The sequence below is a fragment of the Monodelphis domestica genome, chromosome 7 (assembly GCF_027887165.1).
Source record: "Monodelphis domestica isolate mMonDom1 chromosome 7, mMonDom1.pri, whole genome shotgun sequence".
Classification (NCBI taxonomy): Eukaryota; Metazoa; Chordata; class Mammalia; order Didelphimorphia; family Didelphidae; genus Monodelphis; species Monodelphis domestica.
Window position 1 is genome coordinate 53985881 of NC_077233.1, and position 22458 is coordinate 54008338.

General features: G+C 44.0%; 1 protein-coding gene across 1 annotated transcript in view; it reads left to right on the plus strand.

Moving 5' to 3' along the window:
- Positions 1 to 851: 851 nt before the first annotated feature.
- The window catches only part of SLC6A1 (solute carrier family 6 member 1), a 66128-nt gene continuing 44521 nt past the window's right edge, over positions 852 to 22458 (plus strand). The window contains exon 1 of the mRNA XM_001365709.3: positions 852 to 1184. The gene's annotated coding sequence lies outside the window, so the exon portion shown is untranslated. The remainder of the gene's footprint in view (positions 1185 to 22458) is intronic.

A 22458-nucleotide genomic window follows, 5' to 3' on the forward strand; every position in this document is an offset into this window, starting at 1 on the left:
CCACCCACCCCCCTCCTTCCCCATCTCCGTTACAGGTTAGCTATGTCGCCCTTCATTTCCCTCACCACTACCCCACCCTACCCCACTTCTATCCTAAGGCAATTTCCTCCGGGTATTTTTGGTTAACAGTATATAAAGCTCCAGTCTCGGGTAAATGAAGACCCTCAGGTATTTGGAAGGCTTCAGGCGAGTCCCCTGAGCAAGTGAAGGGAAAGGGAGGCCAAAGACTTGAGAACAAGAAGGAATGAGGAAGAAGAAATACAAAAGAGAGAAGGTAGACGAGAGGATCGGGTGGGGGAAGGAAAGCTAGAAGAGTGAATGGAGGGGAGAGAAGAGAAGGGGAAGGAGAGAGGGAGAGGAGAAAGGCGAAGAGAAGTGAAAAAGGAAATCACGGACAGAAAATGGAAGGAAAGTAGAGATGAAGAGGAGAGAGTGGGAAAAAATGAAGGTGCAAGAAGAAGGGAGGAGGAGAAGGGGAAAGAAAGAGGGAAACAACGAAGAAGCGGGAGAGGAAAGGATCGAGATGAATGGAAGAGGAAGAGAGAGGAAGGAGAACAGATGAGAAAGGAAGAGCCTAAAGAAAGAAGTGGGGGGCAAAGAATAAACGGGAAGAGAGGAAGAAGTAGACAGAATAGCATATAGGAAAGAAAGAATAGAAAGATGGAAGAGGCGGGGGGGGGGGGGGGAGCGGGAGGAGACCGAGGGAGAAAGGAATAGAGAAAAAAGAGGGAGAAAGGAAAGGAGGGAGGCCGAGAGGGAGAGGGGAAGGGAGCGCTCGGCACCGAGGAGCACTGGGCTAGAGGGCGGGGAGGAGAGAACGGGAGGGGGTGGGTTGGCTCAGGCCCGGCCCCGCCCCCGGTTGCCCAGTCTGGGCTCTGAGCGGCGGCTCTAGCGCCCCTCCTCCGGTGAGTGCGGAGCCTGGGAGGGAGAGGGAGCGAGTGAGGAGCCAAGAGCTAAGAGCCAAGAACGAAGCGGAGCAGAGCGGAGCGGGAGCGGGGGATCAGAGCGCTGCTGCCTGGCTCTGGGCAGCGCAGCGCATCTCAGCCCGGCGCAGCTCAGCGGAGCCGAGCGGACAGAGAGGAGCCTTAACCGGCCCATGCGCCTCCTTCGGCTGCCCCAGGAGCGCAGTCCCGGCCCGGCCCGGCCAGGTCTCGTCCCGACCCCGGCCCCGGTCCTGGCCGCAGGTAGGGAGGCTGGCTGGCCGGCTGGCCGGCTGGCTTGGGGTTCTGTCCTCCAGGAAGGGGTGCGGGGTTACGGAGGAGTAAACTGCCCGGAACCCAGCTCTGTCCCGCGGGGAGAAAGTCTGTGCAGCTTCCTTCTGGAGCTGAACCTTGTATCTTCTTATCTCAAAGAACTCGGGGGGGCGGGGAGGGGGGGTGGGCGGGGGAAGGGGGTGTCGAATTTAGGTGGGAAAGAGCGCAAACCACAACCGTGGGGGGCTTGAGGAGACTGAGCTAGGAGGTTGAACTGGAAAGGTCTGCCCCACTTCAAGATTTCCGCCATCAGCCTTCTAAACTAAACAGGGGTTCTCCTTAGAGAACCTGGGAAGAATATCATGTAAACATCACCCCCCCCAAGCCCCCAGGCAACTGGGCAAGAAAGACAGGCGCTCTTCTAGGTTTCTGATTCCATTTCCCACCCTTCCTGAGGGTTTGAGGGCTAAAGGCACCCCATGGCCAACCCAAGTCCCAACTATCTACTGCACCTGGGGTCTCTCCACGATCGCCTCGAATGCAATCCCTCCCAAGCCTGCCCCTCTATATCCCAGGGAGCAGTCCCTTGTCTTTCTGCGCCCCCCTCCCGTCCCAGTTACTCTTCCAGGGACTAGTAGCCGCGAGGGTGTCCAGAATCTGAGAGCCAAGGCACCTCTGAACCCCTGACCCAGGAGGGCTAAGCAAAAGAAGCCCATCTCCTCTCTGGGATCCCCGCGAAGGGAGGGAGCTTCGAAGGGCTTTGCGATGTGTAGCCTATGTAACGCCGATGCGCTAGTATACAGATGTTATATTACCTCTGGGCTAGCTACCGTTGTGACAGCCGCGTCCAACTTGGGTTACGGGTGTAAATTAAGGTGTTTCAGATGAGTTCTGGGCTTGGAGGGGGCAGAGGTTTACAAAGTCCAAGAGCATATCTCTCCCCCCCCCCCCCCCCCCCGCGAGTCTTTTCTCAACTGTGACCGCTGCCTCCGCTACCACCCCCTCCCCTCGAGTCCCCGTCTCGGTCTTTGCACCCCAGTCAAGCAAGCCCAAGGGGGAATGCCAAGGACAGAGGATTGGCTTGGCGACATTTTCCTTAGAAATGAAAACGGGCTTTTCCCTCTCCCACTAAAGTCCTGCCCCACAAAGAGGCCAAGCTTTTGCCAGCCTTTTTCTCGGGTCAAGTAAGCTCCCAAACCAGAAAGCTCCGCGTCTTTGTCTTGAAGAATTTCAGAGCAACAAAGCTTCGTTAAGTGAACGTCTAAACCACCGCCGATTCTGGTTCTGGATCTCCCTCTTGGCCTGTCGCTGCTTTCCCAAAATGAAGGGAGGGGGGAGGGGGGAGCAGAGGTCCAATGTACATACTAATTATGTATTGAGAAAATTTTCCTTCCATGTGAACTTTTTCCAAAATAAAAGCTCAAGAGATTTTTGACGGTGAACCCCGCCTCCCCAGGGGAGGGGAAAGCTTAGACCCACAAAAGAGGTCAGCCATAAATGTTAGGTAAATGATCCCTTGGGGAGTTTACAAAGAAGCAGAGCAATTTTATTCATTCTGGGCAATGTATGGGGAAGGGAGGTGGAGCGCGGGGGAAGGTCCGCTACCTGAAGCCACAGGAGACAAGAAAATGGTCTACTCAACATCCCATTTTTCCTTAAGCAGATGTGAATCTGACCGTCCTTCCTGGCCCAGGTTTGGGGCAATGGATAGATAACCTTGACCTTAGAAATGGAAGCCTGGAACATATGTATTGATATCTCTAATAACAAGCAGGGGACATGGTTGAGACGTCGACGACAACAGTCATGCTGAAATGCTGAAAGAAAACAAAGGGAGCTTTGGAGCCAGGAGCTGAATTCATGATGGGTGCGAGGACCAACAGCAGGTTCAGGGGCAGTGGTGGGGACAAAGAAGAGAGCCTAGCTTGTTCAGGGAGGAATGGCAATGCTGGCTGGGGCTTCGCAGGTGAATTTAAAAGCACCACAAGGAGTAGAGGAGAGAATAGATGAGAATAGAACTTCTCCCCGCACTAGAGGAGTAGATCCTACAATTTTGAGAGCTTTGCCTGCTCCCTACGGGACAGATGGGTAGCAAGATGCAAAGACTTCCCCAAATCTGGATGAAAATCTTGTTTCCCAAGCATCAAAGAGTATTTGCTAGCTTCTGATCAGGAAATGAAAAGGCTTCCTTTACAAAGGGAAGCAAAAGAATCCAACAATAAATGTCTCCAGGTAACGTACACAGCAATCTCCCTGGGGAAACATGCCATTTAATGCCAAGCACACAGTGAGTGCTCAATCAGTATCTGGCAATAAGATGCATAAGATTGTGATTCTTTCATTTGTGTAGCAACATTCAATGCCTCTAATATCTCCTAAAAGAATTGAGTATCCAGATTGACAACTATTTTCAAAGGCATCCTATTTCAACAATGCCCTGGTTTAAGATTAAGGGGAAAGTGCTTTCAGAGATTTTTCTTTGGAGTGGGAAAAGTACAGAACCAGAAGCTAGGAGGCCTGGGTTCTAGTCCCAGCTCTGCTACTTACTAGCTGTGACCTTGGGCAAGTCAGCATCCTTCTCTTAACCTTGATATTATAGCATCCCTATATCTTAAGGGACTTGGACCAGATGATCTCCAAGTTTCCTTCTAACTCTGAAGGCCTTTCTTGTAAACAAAAGCAACATTCTTGGTTGCTCTTTATGAAGGTCTTATAGGTGTCTCAAATTCAATTCAGTTGGGAACAAGGTCAGTCAATTTATTTGGCATTTCATAAAGATAAGGTTGTTCTTCATCCTGGTGGCGTATCTACTTTAGCTGTGTGCCACAGACATCCTGAGCCAGTCAGAATTAGGAAATGTCTTTTTCTGCTTCCCCCTTGCTTGTAAATGGATTATGAGCTGAATGTCAAATCCTTTGGAACTCCAGCTGCCTGTTTGGTTCTATTCAGCACATTCAACAAACCCATATCCATCATTACTTCCATAGTTGAGGTTGCTGAAAATAGCCCAGCTGAAGATAAAATGGGATCACCATTCAGGAACAGCCAAAGATGAAATCAACAAGTTTATAATAACAAGCATTTATTTAACACCTACTATATGCCAGGCACTGTGCTGAGCACTGGGGCTACAAAGAAAGACAAAAAAAACCCAAAACAAAGCAAAACAAAAAAATCATCCTTGCACTCACTGAGCTTGGTCTAATGGTGGGATTTCTATTTGAGAATAGCCAAAGATATAGTGGGAATCACCTTTGCCTCCATTCATCCTTGAATGGCCATATTATCCTGCTGCCCCTCAGAGAGGACAGGTGGCTGAAATTCCAAACTGGCCATGACACGGTGACCGTCCACCTGTTCCACAATCTTTCAAGATGGTAAATGAATTCTGATGCCTCTGTAAAGGGGAGGCAATAGCATAACTAGTATGGATATCCACTCATCAGCTGTAGCCGTGATGTTGAATGAGTGCCACTTAACTCCCAAACTAAGAGAGAAATGTTACATCAGCAGACTTCTCTGTGTCTGGTTGCACGGTGCCTAAACTACTCTCCCAATTCAGCCATGTAGGCTCTCCCAAATCTGTCTGCCCCAACTACAGTGTAGAGAGACATATTTGCCATAGTGATGAAAGAGCCTAACTTTGACTATGATTGGAATGAACAGCGGTTCCCTTTTTTGTTAGCTTGGATGGCTTACTAATCATAACCCATGGCAGTGCCTCTTCAACTGCCTCGGTGGCTTGGCTCCTACTCCCTAAGCCATTTCTTTTCTCCAGAGGTAATTGGAATGAATTGGTGCATTATAGGAAGAAAAGCTGTAAACATTAAGTGCAAAAAGGAAACTAAAGAAAAGGGCTTCCCAGAGCCCAGAGCCAAAGTAGCTTTTAGGGGGACCCCACCCCATTTTCAACCTCTTTCTTGCTGCCTCCCTTGGGAAACCAATGGAGGAACAAGGTGGCTACCAGGGTCACCACCGTGTAATTCAGAAGATGGCTGCATTGACTTGAGCTGGGGCTAAGGGAGCACAACATGGTGGTAGAACAGCATCTGCCCAGCTGGCTGGAGGCTGAGCCATTTTGTGGATGAATTCATGGAGAGGATGAGAGGTTAGGACGACAAGTGTGTTTCAAAGGAGGGCAGATATGGTGAGTGGGGTGGAGTCTGCCATTATGTAACTGCTTGTCTAGTCGCACTGATTGTCTAGCCCTCATTCTCACTATATACAGCAAACCTGTGTAATCAAGAATAGTTAGATGATATAGGAAGGAAAGACCGGATTTGAAAACAGAAGATCTGAGTTCAAGTCCCTTCTGTGCAATTTATAACCCTTGTAACCTTGCCTAATCACTTGGCTTTAATTTCTTAAGCTGTCAAAATAGAGGATTAGACAAGATAATCTCTAATTACCGGTCTCCCTTTGATTCCTATGTTCTTATGGTTCTCGGGGCTATCATTAGTGTTGATGACAAAGAGTACATTACATATTAATACTGTGTAAGCAGTCTTAAAAATGGTCCCTTCAATTCATAGTCTCTTAGAATTTCAAATGGACAAGACCTCAGAGGTCATCTAGTCCACCTTCCCCCAACCCCATCCCTCTGGCTGATAAGAATCCCCTTCTATAGGGACTCAGAAGATCATTTCTAGATTTCATATGCAGTCCATGCCTCCAGCCACTTGATCCATCCCAATCCACTGAGCAGCTATTAAGCACCTACTCAAACTGTGCCGGGCTCTAGGATTATAAAGCCAAAAGGAAAAACAGTCTCTGCCCTCAAGTAACTTAACCACACGATCTTGTTTCTCATTGCATAGCAGAGAAACAATTTGGTGTATTGAAAAGCATGGCAGAAGACCTTGGTTCAAATTCTGTATCAGTTTTCTGACTGCAGCAATTCACCGGAGGTTTCCCAAGGCTCCATTTCCTCCTCTGTTAAATGAAAATGCTAAGATGTGCACAAACTACCTCCCTGGGTTATTATGGGGAAATTGATTTATATGCCTCAAAATATAAATGTGAGTTCTTACCATTTTTCTCCTTAAAGAAACCACAATCAGATATTGGAGGTTCGTGCCTCCCCTATAATTTTCTAAATAGTGCGGCTGTCTTTGAGAACCAATTTCCTATGGATGGAATAGATGGTAGCAGAATGGAGCGATCAGCTCAGTTTTACTTGATCCGATATGACAACGAAATGGCATCCAATTCGATCTGAGCTGCCCGCAGTGAACATTTGTCTATTTTTGTATTTCTTGCAAATTGGAAATTACAAGGTGGTCAGAACTTGCCATGTGATTTGCTGTGGCACTCTCAAAGGGGGGTAGAATTGCATTGGAGTGGAACGGGCTGCCTTGGGGTTCTAGAGAGCCATCCATGCCAAGAAGGGACAAATCCATGTTTGCTGCTATAACCTTGGGACAAGCTATGTGCTTCTGTGGATATAGCTGGCGACCTTTAATAATAAGAAGAACACTAGCTCACATAAGATCATGGAGCTAGAAGGTACCTCAGAGGCCTTCTAATTGAACCCCTTTATTTTGCATATGAGGAAATAGAGTCCTGGCAAAGGTAAATGGCTTGCCTAAAGTCTCCCTTACCCAGGGAGTAAGAATCAGAGGTAGGATTTGAACTCTGGTCCTTTGACTAGAGGGGAGAGAAGGGGCAAATAAGTATTTACATAATGCTATGTGCTAGGCACTCTGCTAAGCTGGCTTTGGTTTTTTGTTATTGTTGTCGTTGTTTTTTGCAAATATTACATTTGAGCCTCATAACTCCACTGGGAGGGAGGTGTTATTTATATTATTCCCATTTTCCAACTAAGGAAAATGAGGCAAACAGAAGGTTAAGTGACTTGCTCAGGGTCACACAGCTAGTAAGTGCCTGAGACTGAGTTTGAATTCAGAAAAATGAGTCTTCCTCATTCCAGGCCTGCCACTCTATCCACTGTACCAATCAGCCACCCAACTTTTCATTGTACCACTAAGATTTAAGATTTAAAAGAACTTTGATTAATATAGGATTATAGATTTGGAGTTAGAAGAAGCCTTAGGGATAATCTCATCCAATTCCCTTCTTTTACAGATACTAAAACTGAGTCTCCACAAGGTGAAGTGAATTGTCCAAGGTCATATAGCTATTAAGTGTTTGAGGAAGGATTTGAATCCAAGTCTCCTCCATGCTCCCCAGTGCTCTACCCACTATATCCTACTATCTTCCACCTAACAGAACAGCTCTTCTGAGTGTCAGTCACAAGATGGAGGAGTTACATGGGTGGGTAGAGATGCTGGATTCCTAGTGGGTCTGGCCCTGAATCCTGCCTCATTATCCATCAGCTCTGTGACCTTGGGAAAACCTTTAACCTCCCTAAGCTTATTTTGCTCCTCTGCAAAATAGGAAGTGTGGAGAAAAATAGCTCCTAAGATCCCTTCTCCTTATGACTTCCCTAGCGATGGGGCTCTGTGTATATTAGCTACTGGGCTAATAAGAAAGCCAAATTTCTAGGAGAAAACAAAATTCTACTGCTAGCTTTGTCACTAATGAACTGTGTGGCCCTGGACAAGTCCCTTCACCCTCTCTAGACTTCAAATTCCTCTTCGATAAATCCAAGGCTATGGACTACTTCTAGGGTTCATAGTTTGGGATCCAGGAACTTTTTTTTGGAAAATAGATTTATGACTATTGCCATAGAAATCGATTTCCTTTGTAATCCTATGTAGTTTATTTTATGTGTTTAGAGCCATTCAGAAAAAGCTTAGCGTGACAAAAACAAAACAAAAAACAAAACTCGACTAACTGCGCAATGTGGTTCTTTTCCATTTTTGTATTCTGGGCTTAGATGCCTTCCTCACTCTGCAAGACCAGGACCCAATGCCTTCAGTCCTTATCCTGAAGGGGCCAGAAGTGAGAACCTCTTTGGGGTCAAAGAGGGCTTGATGCCTCTTCACAGACAGTCAGTTATCCTGTCTGCAGCCTTACTCACTCATAAAGTCAGAAGCAAACAGTGCTGGGATAGCAAAGCAAAGGGGCATCTGTAGAATGGGTTTCTTCCCTTAGCTCCAAGTTCAGTGTCTACATCAAATCCGGTAGCTTTGCCCCATTTGCCGTCCCCAGATGCTGCCCCCTAAACCTAGCCAGCCATCTCATGCATTGTGGATCCCTAGAAGAGGGAACAGAATAGAAGATATGAGTGATTCATCCCCCTCTCCCCCTGGCCACAAGTCAAGGAAAGCACCCTCTGATAGATGCAGTCAGTAAGGGCACATCCTCCCCTGGCAGAGCCCTGGCCATCCATTTCTGGGCTTCCACATTCAACTCCAGAGCCAACAAGAAGGGAATTAATTGTCCACCACTATTGAATAGCCTTCCCACAAAGATGAATCAACAACTCCAAAAGGGTTGAAAAGTCAATTGGATGCGGTAGGAAGAGTGCTGAATTTGAGGCAGCGGCCCTGGGCTCGAATCCTGCCTTTGCCTAGATTGGCCATGTGACCTTGGGCAAGCCTCTCTGGAGCCTTCCCACCTGTAAACTGAGAGAGGTTGGATGAGATAACCTCTAAGATCCCTTCCAAGTCTAGCTTGATGGTCCTACCCAAGACGATCTTTTTGTGTGCCACTATTATAATCATTAGTTTAAAGTTGGCAAAGAGTCTTATATATGTTATCTCTTTTCTTCCTCACAACAACCCTGGGAAGTAGGTGCCATTATGGTACCCATTTTATAGTTGAAGAAAATGAGGCAGAGAGGTTAAATGATTTGCTCAGGGTCATACAACAAAGCTGGGATTCGAACTAAGACCCTTCCTGACTCCATTTCCAACACAGCACTGGGCTGCCAGGCAGTTTGTGGCTTATACAGATCCAAGCCTATTGTCATCCCAATATCCCTTTATGAATCGTGCCCATTGGGGACCCTTGGTGAAGCAAAGTTCATTTCTATGAACCCTACTTGTTGGCAATAACCCAACTCCAGGTCCAATCGAGTCACCGAGGAATTCCCCAGGAGTTCTCCACTCTAGAACCCTGTTTGGGAGAAATCAAGTGGGATCTAATTGTTTGTGTCACGGTAGATGGGGAAGCACATTGAGGTTTGAAAGATTAGGGATCAGTAAACTCCTGCTTTCCTTGCCTACACCCCTTCCAGAACTAAAAGAACCAATCCACAGACTTCTGATCATAGAAACAGGTAGGTGGCAAGGCAGATAGAGCTCTAAACTTGAAGGTGCGAAGTCCTGTGTTCAACTATGATCTCAGATAATAGCAATGTGACTCTGGGCAAGTCATCCCTCTTCTAGCCTCAGTTTTCTCATCTGCAGAATGGGTATAATAATAGCACTTTCCACATTGGATCAAATGAGATACAAAATGCTTTGCATACCTAAAGCACTATTAAATGTTAGTTATTATTTTTTAAATTTCATTTAATTGATTAATTAAGAAAAATTTTTCATGGTTACATGATTCATGTACTTTCCCTCCCTTCCTTCCACCCCCTCTCATAGCCAACATTCAATTCCACTGAGTTTTACATGTGTAAATGTTAGTTATTATTAAAGGATCACAGAATTACAAGTAGATCTCAGAGATCATTTTTCAAATTACAAAAACAAAACTCTTCAAGCTAATGCTGAAAGATGACTTACCCAAGGTCACATGCATAAGCTCTGACAATCAATGTACCAGATTTAAGAGATTTTTTTTTACTCTGGTCTTTAGCAGGATGGAGCAGGGCAGGGCAGTATAAGCCAAGAAAAATCAAACTGCATACTATGCCCTCCCAGCTTCAATGTCCTTATCTGGGTAGAATCAAGTTAGCCTGAATATCAAAGGCATTGATGGAAAACAAGTCACAAAGGGACAACATTCGGTTTGAGGTGGGCTGAGGGTAAAAGGGCTTTGCCTGGGTTAGTTAGAGAAGAATCTGAGCCTTGGGTTTTTTAAGAACCAGAGCTGGGAAGAGACAGATTATTTAATCTAACCCCATTTTATCTAACCTAATCTTACAGATGAGGACATGGAAGCCCAGAGAGGTTAAGTGATTTGCCCAAGGTCACAAAGGTAGGAAGAGGCAGAACTGGGATTCGAACATGTGGCTTATGACTACAAATCTGGCATTCTTGCCATTGCTGCTTCTGACCTCAGTTCCAATGTGCTTTCCACTGCATCAGATTATTTCCTCTTCGAGCCAACAGCTGACACCTGGAAGTGATGTTCCTTCAGACTTTGAATGTCAGTGGCTGTCCCCACCGACGAGCGTGGTCTGACGCATGCGTGGCCACATGTCTCTAGGTCAAAACATCACAAGCTGATTTAGCCCCTCCGTCTGGGGAAGGACAATGCTTTCCATTAAGCCACATCTAGAGAACACCTCCTCTCCCTGCACTGCCCAGACCTAAAGCCCGGAGCCCCCACCCTGGCTCCTGAGACAATATCATGTAGTAGGAAAAACATATCTAGCATCAGAGCACCTGCATTCATTTCCCAGTGCTTCTCCTTGTGTTGGAATGGCTCCGGGCAAGTCATGAATCCTGAAATCTGCCTATAAAATAACAGTTGGCCAAAATCTTTAAGACCTGTGTATTGATTCTAAGGCAGAAGAGCAATAAGGGCTGGCCAATGAGGATTAAATGACTTGTCCAGGGTCACACAGTGAGGACGTGTCTGAGGTCAGATTTGAACTCAGGACCTGCCATCTCTAGACCTAGCTCTCCATCCACTGAGCCACCCAGCTGCCCCCCATTTACTATTATTTTTTAATATACCTCCATCTTAAATCAAGGGTTTCCTCCCTAGTTCCCCATGATGGGGATCTGAGCCCTTCAGGACAGGCTGAACTGAATCTTTGACTCCTAGCAAGAGGGCACTGTTGGCTTCTCTTGTTCTCTCCAGGTGTCTCTTGAAAGAACCAGAATAAAGACTGAACTGAAGCAGCTACCATCAGCCTAGTCACATTCTTCTAGAAATAGTCAGTCAATGTACTCAGGCCACCGAAGCCCATAGGACTTGGGGCTGGACGCCAGAGGAAACTTTCTTTGACCTGATATCTCTTTCAAGTGATCCATCCTGGTCATCTGAATGAAGAACCTGTGGTTTAAGGGAGGTGGGGGAGGAGAGAGAGAGAGAAGTAGGGAGGGCTCGGAGGTAGGGTTTAAAGAACTATAAAGGTACCATGAAAAGGTATATTTGAAAAGATACATTTGTTTGCATGTTAACATTAGGTTTCTTAAGATCTAGAGCTGGGATGGGTTCTTAGGGAACGTCTAGTCCTATTTCCTCAGTTTACCAATGAGGAAATTGAGGCTTTTAAGTGTGTGATTTATCCAGGACTCCAAGCAAATGTCCACAAAATGTACACGTGAAATGTGTCTACAAAGATATATTTTTGAAGTTGTTTACTAGAGTGAAAAGAATTTTGGACTAGGAGGAAGTTGGAAATCCTAGGCTATAGCCCCTAAGCTATATTATCTTTATAACCCTGGGTAAATTGGTCTCCCTTTATGGGCCTCAGTTTCTCTATTTGTTAAATGGACCAACTGCTCCCTCTACAGTCCTTTTCAATCACATATTCTTTGGTTCTCCAAAAGAACGGAAGGAAATCAGCATGCATGGCTTCCTCCTCCATTTTCCTCTTTCCTAATAGCTTCCCCCAAATTAATGACTTGAGTGGAAGATAATGGCTCTGTCTCTGAATGGCATTGAATGCCATTAATGATATGGTACAGATGTAGCACTGTTAATTATACTGTGGGTATTAAGTGAAAATCTCAACCTCAGAGGAGTTAAAAGGCGCCGGTGGAATTGGGACGGGGGATCTTAAAAGGAGGTCATTGTCACGGGCAAATGAAGAGTTCTCCCTGCTCAGACCCTGCACCCTTCATCCAAAAGCGTCTGTTATCACTCGGGCTCATTGTCTCCCTAGGGTGGTGATGGCCGTGATTCTATTGGGGAGAGGAGAGTCCATGCCTCGAGGAGGCTTGATAAGACTCTCTTTAAGGTCCCTAAAAACAGGACAATGATTTGGAGTTCAGCCCTCTCTAGGTTGGATGACTGTCCTGCCAGATCAGCCAATCAATTGGTTGACATGTATTTATCAAGCACCTACTGCGTGCCATGCACTGGGCATATAAAGACAATCTGCTCTCAAGGGGTTCGTCTTTCAACAAACAATGTGTACATATAGACGTATATGCAGAATACTTTGTGGTTGTCCAGTTGTGTCGGGTTTTGTGACTTCATTTGGGGTTTTCTTGGCAAAGATTCTGGGATAGTTTGCCATTTCCTTCTCCAGCTCCTTTGATAGATCAGAAAACTGAGGCAAACAGGGTTAAGTGACTTGCACAGGGTCACACAGCTGGCAAGAGTTCAAGGCCAAATTTGTACTCAGGTTTTCCTGACTGCAGAAACACAACAGAACTGCCTCTACAGAATACTAGCTCTAGTAAGTCCCTTTCTTGCCTTGAGCCTCGATATTTTTCTCTGTAAAATAAAATTATTGGGCCAGATAGATTATCTTTAAGGACTTGTTCAGCTCTAATCTTTTATTCCCACTACCCTACCCACTCTGAATCTCAGTGTCCTCATCCATGCAGTGAGAATTATAATGCCAAGTCTAACTGTCCTTGGGGTCTTGAGGATCCTAGATCTGGAGTTGGCAGGGACCTCAGAGACATCTAGTCTCAACTCCCTCATTTCACAGACAAAGCAACTGAGGCTGAGGGAGATTAAAAGGGAGGGTTTGTTGCTGGAGGAACCTGGAGGCAATTCAAAATCTTTATTAAATCAAATATCTCAGCTAAATGAAGACTGTTGATTGGCTAAGGTTGCCTCCACCTCTCTGCCCATCAGATTTGATTTCTCAGCCGTTCTTTTTCTGCCCCCTTCCTTTCCTCTCCCCTGGCATTCCTCCCACATATCCCGCTCCTACCAGGTCTCTCTACCCTTGTCCTTACTCCAGGACCATTAGCACCTGGCAGACGGAAGGGAAGAAGCCCAATGTGCCTGGAATAATAGAGCTGGTGGAAGGATTCTGGTTGCCGTGACAACGTAACATGTGCCCTCCAAAGATAATGGGGGAGCCGGAGCCCAGAGCTTGGAGCTCTGTGTCTGGAATGTTGATTCAGGCAGCTCTGCTGAATTTGTTTATGGGGCTCATCCCTTCTCTCCATCTTCTTCCCTTCCCCACCGGAAAAGTGTTCATACTGATGGGAAAATGGCCATGCCTTCCTTGGTTTCTGATGGAAAGGCAATATTGAAAGAACATTTGCAACAGAGTAGAAAGGCAGTCTATCAAGCACTCATTTCTCCGACCTACGGGAAACAGATGTGCACATGGGCAAGAGAAATCAGTTCTATTTAGTTTTGACTTTTATTTTATTTTTTCAATCAACAAGCATTTCTTTTTCTCTCCCTCTCATTCCCCCATCAAAAAAAAAAAATTTAAGGAACAAAACCCTTGTAAAAAAATGTAATCAAGTTAAACAGATTTCCTTATTGGCCATATCCAAAGTGAACGTTCCATTCCCCATCTTGAGTTCCTCACCTCCCTGTCAGGAGATGAGTAGCATGCTTTGTCATAGGCTCCCTGGAATTGTGTCAACCAGTCGCTTCATTGATTAGATTTCTTAAATTTCTTAAAATTTTTTGTCTTGTATGAAAAATTTTCCTAGTTCTGCTTACTTCACTCAGCATCAGTTTATACAAGTCTTCTCAGGGTTGTCTGACAATCATCCCTTCCCCCATCCCTTATAACATGAAGGTACTCCATTATAGTCATATGCCATATTTGTACAGCCATGCTCCAATTGATGGGCACTTCCTTACTTTCCAGTCCTTTGCCACTACAAAAAGAATGAAGTCATTCTATTTACAGCCCTCCGAGGGACTTGGATTCTGTGACCTCTAAGGTCCCTTTCCACTTTAAATCTACAATCCTATGATCCATTTCAATTTTCAATGAACCCACTTAAGAATAAGATCCCAGATGGCAGGGGCAGAGTCCAGGTTGATATAGAGAATGGATTCTGGGAAGGGGAAAAGGCCTAGAATGCCCTCCCCTCACATGGTAGGTAACAATAAATTTCAATTTTCCAAACTATTTTGCATGTGGTACAAAGGTGCCCCTGGGTTCCAAAAAGCTGAATCAGCAGGGTACCAGTCAACTACTCCTACCACTGAGTATGTGTGTGGTCCATAGCAGGTGGTGTGTCATTTAGGGACTAGCAGGTCAACAATGGAGAAGAAAAATACAACCCGGGAGCTGTGAGCATCAAAGAAAGAGTTTTTTGGCCACACAGTCTCAAAGCCTGTCTTTTAAGCAGCCAGGGGTTCTTAATCAAGAGTTGGTAGATCTACGTTTTAAAATATTTCATAATAACATTTCAATTTGAATAGCTTCCTTTTTTGCATTGGCTTCCTATATTTCATTGTATGCATGTAAAAACATTATTCTGAAAAAGTTACCATAGACTTTATCAGAAAGGAACTATGACTCAGGAAAGATTAAGAACCCCTGTCCTAAGGTGTAGAGCATTTGCAATTTGCTTCAGTAAAAAAAGTGCCCGTTGTGGGCAGCTAGGTAGCTCAGTAAATTGAGAACCAGGTCTAGAGATGGGAGGTCCTAGGTTCAAATTTGGACTCAGATACTTCCCAGCTGTGTGACCCTGGGCAAGTCACTTGACCCCCATTGCCTAGCCCTTACCACTCTTCTGCCTTGGAGCCAATACACAAGTATTGACTCCAAGATGGAAGGTAAGGGTTAAAAAAAAAAAGTGCCCATCCTGGTGAAACCATGGATTTATAGGATTATAGACTTATAACTAGAGCTGCTCCTCTTCTCTCTCTGTCTCTGTGTCTCTGTCTCTCTCTCTCTCCCTCCCTCCGTCCCCCCCCCTCACTCTCTCCTCACTCTTTTCTCTCTCCGTTCTCCATATATTCTCTCTCTTCTCATTCTTTTTCCTCTTCATTCTCTTTCTTTTCTTTCTCCATTCTCTATATATTCTCTCTATATATATATATTTTATATATATTTATTTATTCTCTCCTCTCTCCTCATTTTCTTCTCTCTCCATTCTCTCTCTATTTTATTTCTATCCTCTCTTCTCCATATTTATATTTATATATTGTCTCTATCTTCTCTCTTCTGTATATATTTATTCTCTTCTCTCTTCTCATTCTCTTCTCTTTTCTATTCACCATATATTCTCTCCCATCTCCCTTCCCTCTCTTGCCATATATTCTCTCTTCTCATTCTCTTATTACTCCATTCTCCATATATTCCCTCCTTCCTCCCCTCTTGTCTATTTCCATTTCTCTTCAGAAGGATCGTAATTTCATAAAATCATATCATTAAATCTAGGAAAGACATTCAAGATCATCCACTCTCACTCCTTTATTTTATGACAGATGACTAACCTGGACCCCAGATAAAAGAGGTGACTTATCCAAGATTATACAGTTAATAGGAGTTGGAATTAGACTCAACAGATTGAAAACCAAAAGGAACCTCTCAGGTTATCTAGCCTAACCATTGCCTAAAAGGAAACCCCTTCTACAACATCCCTAACAGAGTGGTCATCAAGACCCACTCAAAGATCCTCAAGTGATAGAGAATGTATTAATGAAGGGAAATAGCATGGCATATTAGATAGGGATTTTAAAAGACTCTGGCTCAAATCCCACTTTAGTCACCTACTAGCTATATGACCTGGTCAAGTAATTTAAACTCTTTGGACCTTAGTTTCCTCACTGGTGGAATGCAGGAGTTGGACTCAGTGGCTTCTAGGGTCCTTTCCAGATGTAACAGTATAACCCTATAAACTTCCAAGGGAGCTTCAACTAGCACTCAGCTGTCTGAGTGCTATTTTAGGGGATGATCCTTGTGGGCTTCCTGCATAGAACCATGAAATCCAACCTGATCGTTGACTTAGAGGAAGGCAGAAAGGCTGGAATTGAGATAAAGCAACATGTCCAAGTCAGTCAAGAGCTTAAAGATCATCTACTCCATCTTTCCATTTTCCAGATAAGGAAACTGAGTCACAGATGGGAGAAATAGCTTGCCCAAGTTTTCAGCGAGGTTATAGCAGAGAAGGGACTACAATTCAGCTTTCCTGACTCCCAGGTCAGCGATCTCTTAATGACATCCCAATGTGATTGGCTTTGGGAAAATGAATCAAACATTTATTGCAATAAACGTGCTAATTGTTCTTTGGCTGCTTTGACTGAGAGTATTAGTTCTCTGATATTGGGTCTTTAGCCTAGCTATCCCCTACACTGTCTTGCTCATTGTTTTTAAAACCCCTTAGTTCCAAGACTTTTTTCTAAGCAGATTATGAGTCCTTCTCTCCTTGCCCACTGCCTTCCTTTCAGTTCTCCTAGTCTACTCCCTTAACTGCCCCCCATGTTATTAGGCTAAAATAACCTTGGAATTAGACTTGAGCTATATTTTTAAAAAATCTCAAGAAAACCTAGTGTTCACTTGTATTTGTGGGCTGCCTTTCAGTAACAAAAGAAATTTCCTTTACATTGTGTCATCCACATAGTAGTGTAGACAAGTGAAGAGGCAATATTCCCATTTTATAGCTGAGAAGACTGAGGCTTTGAGAGACTGTCTGGTTATTCTAGAGCAGTGTTGAAATTAGAATCCAAGTCTTCTGATTCATAATGTGTTTTTTACACCAAAATCTACCCTAAAACTGCTTCTAAGCATATTATGATTTCATATAAAGCAAACAATGAACCTTGACAACAGAAGTGAAGAATAGGACCCTAATTCATGAATTTTTGGCTGTTCTTTTTCCCTATTACAAAGGCAATGAGAACAACAATAACCAAAAAATGCTTATTAAAGGTAGATGGGATCTGGGCAGACAGGTGGCTTAGTGGATTGAGAGCCAGTCCTAAAGACTGGAAGTCCTAGGTTCAAATCTGTCCTTGGACATTCCCTAGCTACCTAATCCTGGGCAAGCCATTTAATCTGCACTGCCTAGCCCTTACAGCTCTTCTGTCTTGGAATCTATCCACAGTATTGATTCTAAAATGGAAGGTAAAGGTTTAAAAAATTGATCCAAGCTCCTATTCTCCACCAGATTTGTGTTCTCATTAATGACAGTATTCTCTCCAATATTCCTGTGTGATTCTCATCCATGTTCTTTAATAAACATACCACCAAGGGTCTTCCCACAGTGCCACAGTGCCAGAAATTTTCCTATTGCCCTCCAGACACTGGAATATATGGGAGGCATTGTACTATGGAAGAAAAGCCTAGATTTGGAATCTGAGGACCTGGGTTCAAATCCCAGCTTTACTATGTGACCCTGGGAAAGTGACTTCTCCATAAGACTTACTTTCCTCATCTTAAAATGAAGGAGTTGGACTAAGTCAGTCAAACTCAGAAAGAAAGGGGTCTCCTGAACTGTACAGAAAAATCCCTCTGTACTACATTTTGACTTAGAAAACTACATGTTAGCATTATCTATGTTCTACTGTGTTTTATTTAGTTTGTTAAATATTTCCCAATTATATTTTAATCTGGTTATGTCAGCTTTCTGGTTTGACACCTCTGGACTTCATAACCTCTAAGATCCTTTAGAATCTGAGATCTATAGTTGTTTAGTCATTTTTTTTAGTCTAACCTGACTCTTTATAACCCCATTTGGGGTTTTCTAGGCAAAGAAAAGTGGTTTGGAGTGCTTTGCCATTTTCTTCAGTTCATTTTACAGATGAGGAAACTGAGGCAAATAGAGTTAAGTGACCTGTTAAAGTCATCTAACTAGTAAGGATCTGAGGACAGATTTGAACTCAGGAACTCAGGAAAATGAGTCTTATTGTCTCCAGGCCTAACACTATCCACTGCACCACTTAGCTGCCCATGCCCACATCCTTATTGAATAAGTGGCCCATGTGTTTTTTAAATTTCCCTGCTGATATCCTTTACATTATTTCTCGTTGTTTAATGCTATATAGAAGCCAACACTGAAGAAAATTCAATATGTGAAAATATGAGCTTAGAATGTTTGGGGATTTGTTATTCATATTGAAAGAGGTTTTTCATATTAGAAAAAAGAATTGTAAGAAGGTTCTTTTAAATAACCAGAAACCCTACTATATTTCATATAATACTTAATTTATTAAAAAATTAATTGGTCAAGGGTTTTTCAGGAACAGATATGTTGTCTAAAGGGAGACACAGCTGGGCATTGAAGTGGGCTGAAGTTTGATTCTCCCTGGGTTGTGGAGAGAAAAAAAAACAAATGCTTTTTCTGCTGTTGTTCTGTTTTGTTAAATCCTCCAAGTGCATCAAGAATCTAACAAAATAGCCTGAAAGTTTGAAGAAGTGAGCTCTAGGCTTAGTGCTATGGAGAACTTGTTATATGAACCTGGATAAAGCTGAGTTTCTCTGGATGTCAGTGTCAGCATCTGTAGAATGGGAATAACGCCCCCCTCTATCTCTCAGGAGGTGAGGATCAAGAGAAAGCATGTGTGTACATAAAATTGTGCCTTGGCACTTGGGTCAGGCATTTTCCTAATGGCTATTTAGTGGCCAATTCCCCCCAGATTCTCTCCTCCATCTTTCTACCTCCACTACCACAAGAAATGTGAATTTTTAAAAGGGTTGTGGTCTTCTCTACCATTTGAATGCAATTTTAACATAACAAAACAGTTGTTGTTGCTGTTGCTTTAACATAGTTACACAGTGTTTTCTACACATAAGAAAGTGAACTGAAAATGTTATGGGAGGGGAGCTGGATAATACAATAGTTAGTTAGAGCACCAGCCCTGGAGTCATGAGGACCTGGGTTCAAATCCAGTCTCAGATACTTCCTAGCTGTGTGATTTGGGTAAGTCACTTAATCCCAATTGCCTAGTACTTGCTACTCTTCTGGCTTAGAAATAATACTAAGACAAGAAGGAAGGAAGGAAGGAAGGAAGGAAGGAAGGAAGGAAGGAAGGAAGGAAGGAAGGAAGGAAGGAAGGAAGGAAGGAAGGAGGGAGAGAGAGAGACAGAGAGAGAGAAAGAGAGAAAGAAAGAGAGAGGGAGGGAGGAAGGAAGGAAGGAAGGAAGGAAGGAAGGAAGGAAGGAAGGAAGGAAGGAAGGAAGGAGGGAGGGAGAGAGAGACAGAGAGAGAGAAAGAGAGAAAGAGAGAGAGGGAGGAAGGAAGGAAGGAAGGAAGGAAGGAAAGAAGGAAGGAAGGAAGGAAGGAAGGAAGGAAGGAAGGAAGGAAGGAAGGAAGGAAGGAAGGAAGGAAGGAAGGAAGGAAGGAAGGAAGGAAGGAAGGGAGGGAAGGAGGGAGGGAGGGAGGAAGTGAAGAAGGGAGGAAGGAAGACAGAGGGAGGGAGGGAGGAAGAGAAGAGAAGAGAAGAAAGGGAAAGAAGGAAGAGAGAGGGAGACAGGGGAAAAAACATTACATGCGAAGCCAAATGGATGGACTCCAAAATTCTCTTCCCTTCAGGCTTATTGAGGCAAAAAAGCAGAAAGAACACTTGATTTGTATCAGGAGCTGTTTCATATTCACCAGGTTTACTTACCACTCTGAGCTTCAGTTAAAATTCCCCCTTAAATGAGGAGATAAGGTCTCTTTCAGTTCTAAAGTTTCTCAAACCTATCTACCATGGAATGCTACAGCTGAAGGGACTTCAGAAGCTGTCTAGCTCATTCCCTCCATATTAGAGTAGAGAAAACTGAGGCCCAACAATGAGGGGGAATGACTTACCCAGAACCACACAAGTTGTAAACGGTAGAATCTTGCCTTGAAAGCAGGTCCTCTGATTCGAAATCTTTCTAAATTCCAAACTCTTTCTTCACCCTCGTCTCCCATGGCTGCCTGGCTCCCTACCTCAGCTCCCCTGGAAGGTACAGATCCTCACAGCACCCGTGTCGGCATTTCACAGTTTTTCTTAGTTGGCACCAGTAGTCGTGATAACATATGCTCATCTGCAAGGCAAGGGTGGTGTTTTTCAGGAATTTCCATTCACGAGGCATGCCAGAACCCTCACCACTACTGAGAAACAAGTCATGTTTACTGTGAATAGGAGCAGAACGTGGGTGAGACACTTCCTACAACTTAGATCCTGTCCAAAAGAGGTGAGCTTGCAGAGAGAGGGAAGCATCACTGATAGTATAGGAGTAAAGAGTGGCAAGCTCAGTGAGAGGATCTGAATTCGAGTTCTGTCCTAGATACTTACTAGCTGGGTGATGAGGGACAAGGCACTTAGCCTCCATCTCTCCAACTATAAAATGAAGATAATAACATTTAGAATTCCCAAGCTACAAGGTTGCTGAGTAATGTTACTATTATCATTCTCAGTACTTCAAGGATGCGTTCCCATTCTTCCAACACGACATTGCATCTTCTGTGTCTTGGCGTTCACACATGTATGGACGCACATAATGATAGACTATATGCTGTTTGAGAACCAAAACTGTTTCCTTTTTGTCTACCATTAACACTAGTACCTGGTATGCCATAGGTGCCTATTAGTGCTTATTAATCAATCTCCAAGTTAATCGCTCTGCAGCCAACTTGGACATGACTTACTGGATAAGCTTCTGGACTTAGAATGGAAAAGAACTGAGTTCACTGTGGACATTGGCACTTAACCTCTCCAAATCCTATTTTCCTCATCTATTAAATGGGGTTAATAGTGACCATAATTCCTTCATGGAGTTATTGTGGTGAAGCTTAAAAGTGACAGTGTAATGGGTACACCAAAAGTCTTTGTGCAGTAGTAAGCTTTAGTAGCTTACAATTTCAGTTTATCATTTGGCTCAAGCTTTATATACAGTCTGCATATAAGGTTATATGCAAAATTTAAAGCGTTATGGGTTGTAATTGTATAACATCATTATTTTTTGTCATTATTCCTATCTACTCAGGACTATGTAGCAATATGAGCAACAGAGGTTGAGCATTGGTTATAAGATCTGGAGACCTTTAATGTGCCTAGCATGGTTCTAGGTGATCTAGGAGATATATGAGAAGCATTAGGCATCATCTAAGCCCTAAAGGAGCTTATAATCTGCACAGGGGGACAGGACAGACATACAGAACAGGGTGGTGTGCTGATCCAATAGAGGAGTCATTGTACCCTACAGACAATCATCTGAAAAATGAGATAGAGGAGGAAGAGATGAGAATCAGAATGTCACAGATGGAGGGGAATCTCAGAAAAAAAAGAAGAATCAGTGCTAGAGGAGTCTAGAATAGAGAATGTCAGAGCTGGGAGGGGCCTTAACACCTAGAATATAAAATCTAGGAGGGTCCTTTGAACCCAAAATGTCAGAGCTAGGACAGACTTTTTAGCACACAGAACATCAGAGCTAGAGAATCCTTAGAATAGAGAAGGACAAACCTAGAAAAGGTCTTGGAATATAATGGTAGAACTATGAAGGACCTTAGACCAGGAATGTCAAATTGGAAGGGTTGGAACAAAGGATATTAAACTTAAAAGAAACCTTAAAAATCATAGGATCATAGATTTAGATTTGGAAGGGACTTCAGAAATTGTTTAGTCCAATCTCCTCACTTTACACTGTAGGAAACAGGCCCCTGGAGGAAAAATGATCCACCCAAAGTCTTATGACTTTGAATCCAGAGGAATAGCTTGCCTGGGATCATACCTGCTCAGAGGGAACACCAGGTCCCAGATCTCCTGACCTTCAGACAGCCCTACAGAGATACTCATTCCCAAGCACTGAGACAGTAGTAAGTTGTAGGAGTGACTGGAACACGTTGAGGCTGGATGGTGTGAATTTGAGATTTTCTATGCCCTGATTAGTTTTAAAAATCCTAACAAACAGAAATGTCTACACCCCTACTTAAGGATTAAGTGTTGAGGAGGACAGCCTATGACAGACATGTGCTAGCAAATGACAAATCAGAAACAACTGACAGACCCCTGGGCTGTCCTAAGTCAAGCTTAAGCTACCATTGGTACATGTGAGATGCAGGAAGTGATGTAAAAAAAAGTCTACATATTCATGTCACTTCTTGCTGGGCTCTCTTTCGCTGAGACATGGCTTGTGGCAGTGTGCTGGGCATCTTGGCGTTTTGGCGTGCTTGCAGCTCTTGTATGGGTTTGGCAGGTTTGGTGAGGTAACTGGGAGAAGCTCAGTAGCGTGGGTCAGGTGAGGCATCTTCCCTGAGCTCTCTCAAAGTTTAGGCTGAATCCTTTTTTTTTTTCCTTTACCTTTCCAAAACATTATCCTCTTAGGAAGATGAGCTAGTTTTTATCTTCTGAGGAGGCCCCATGCCTGAGGCCTCTGAACTCC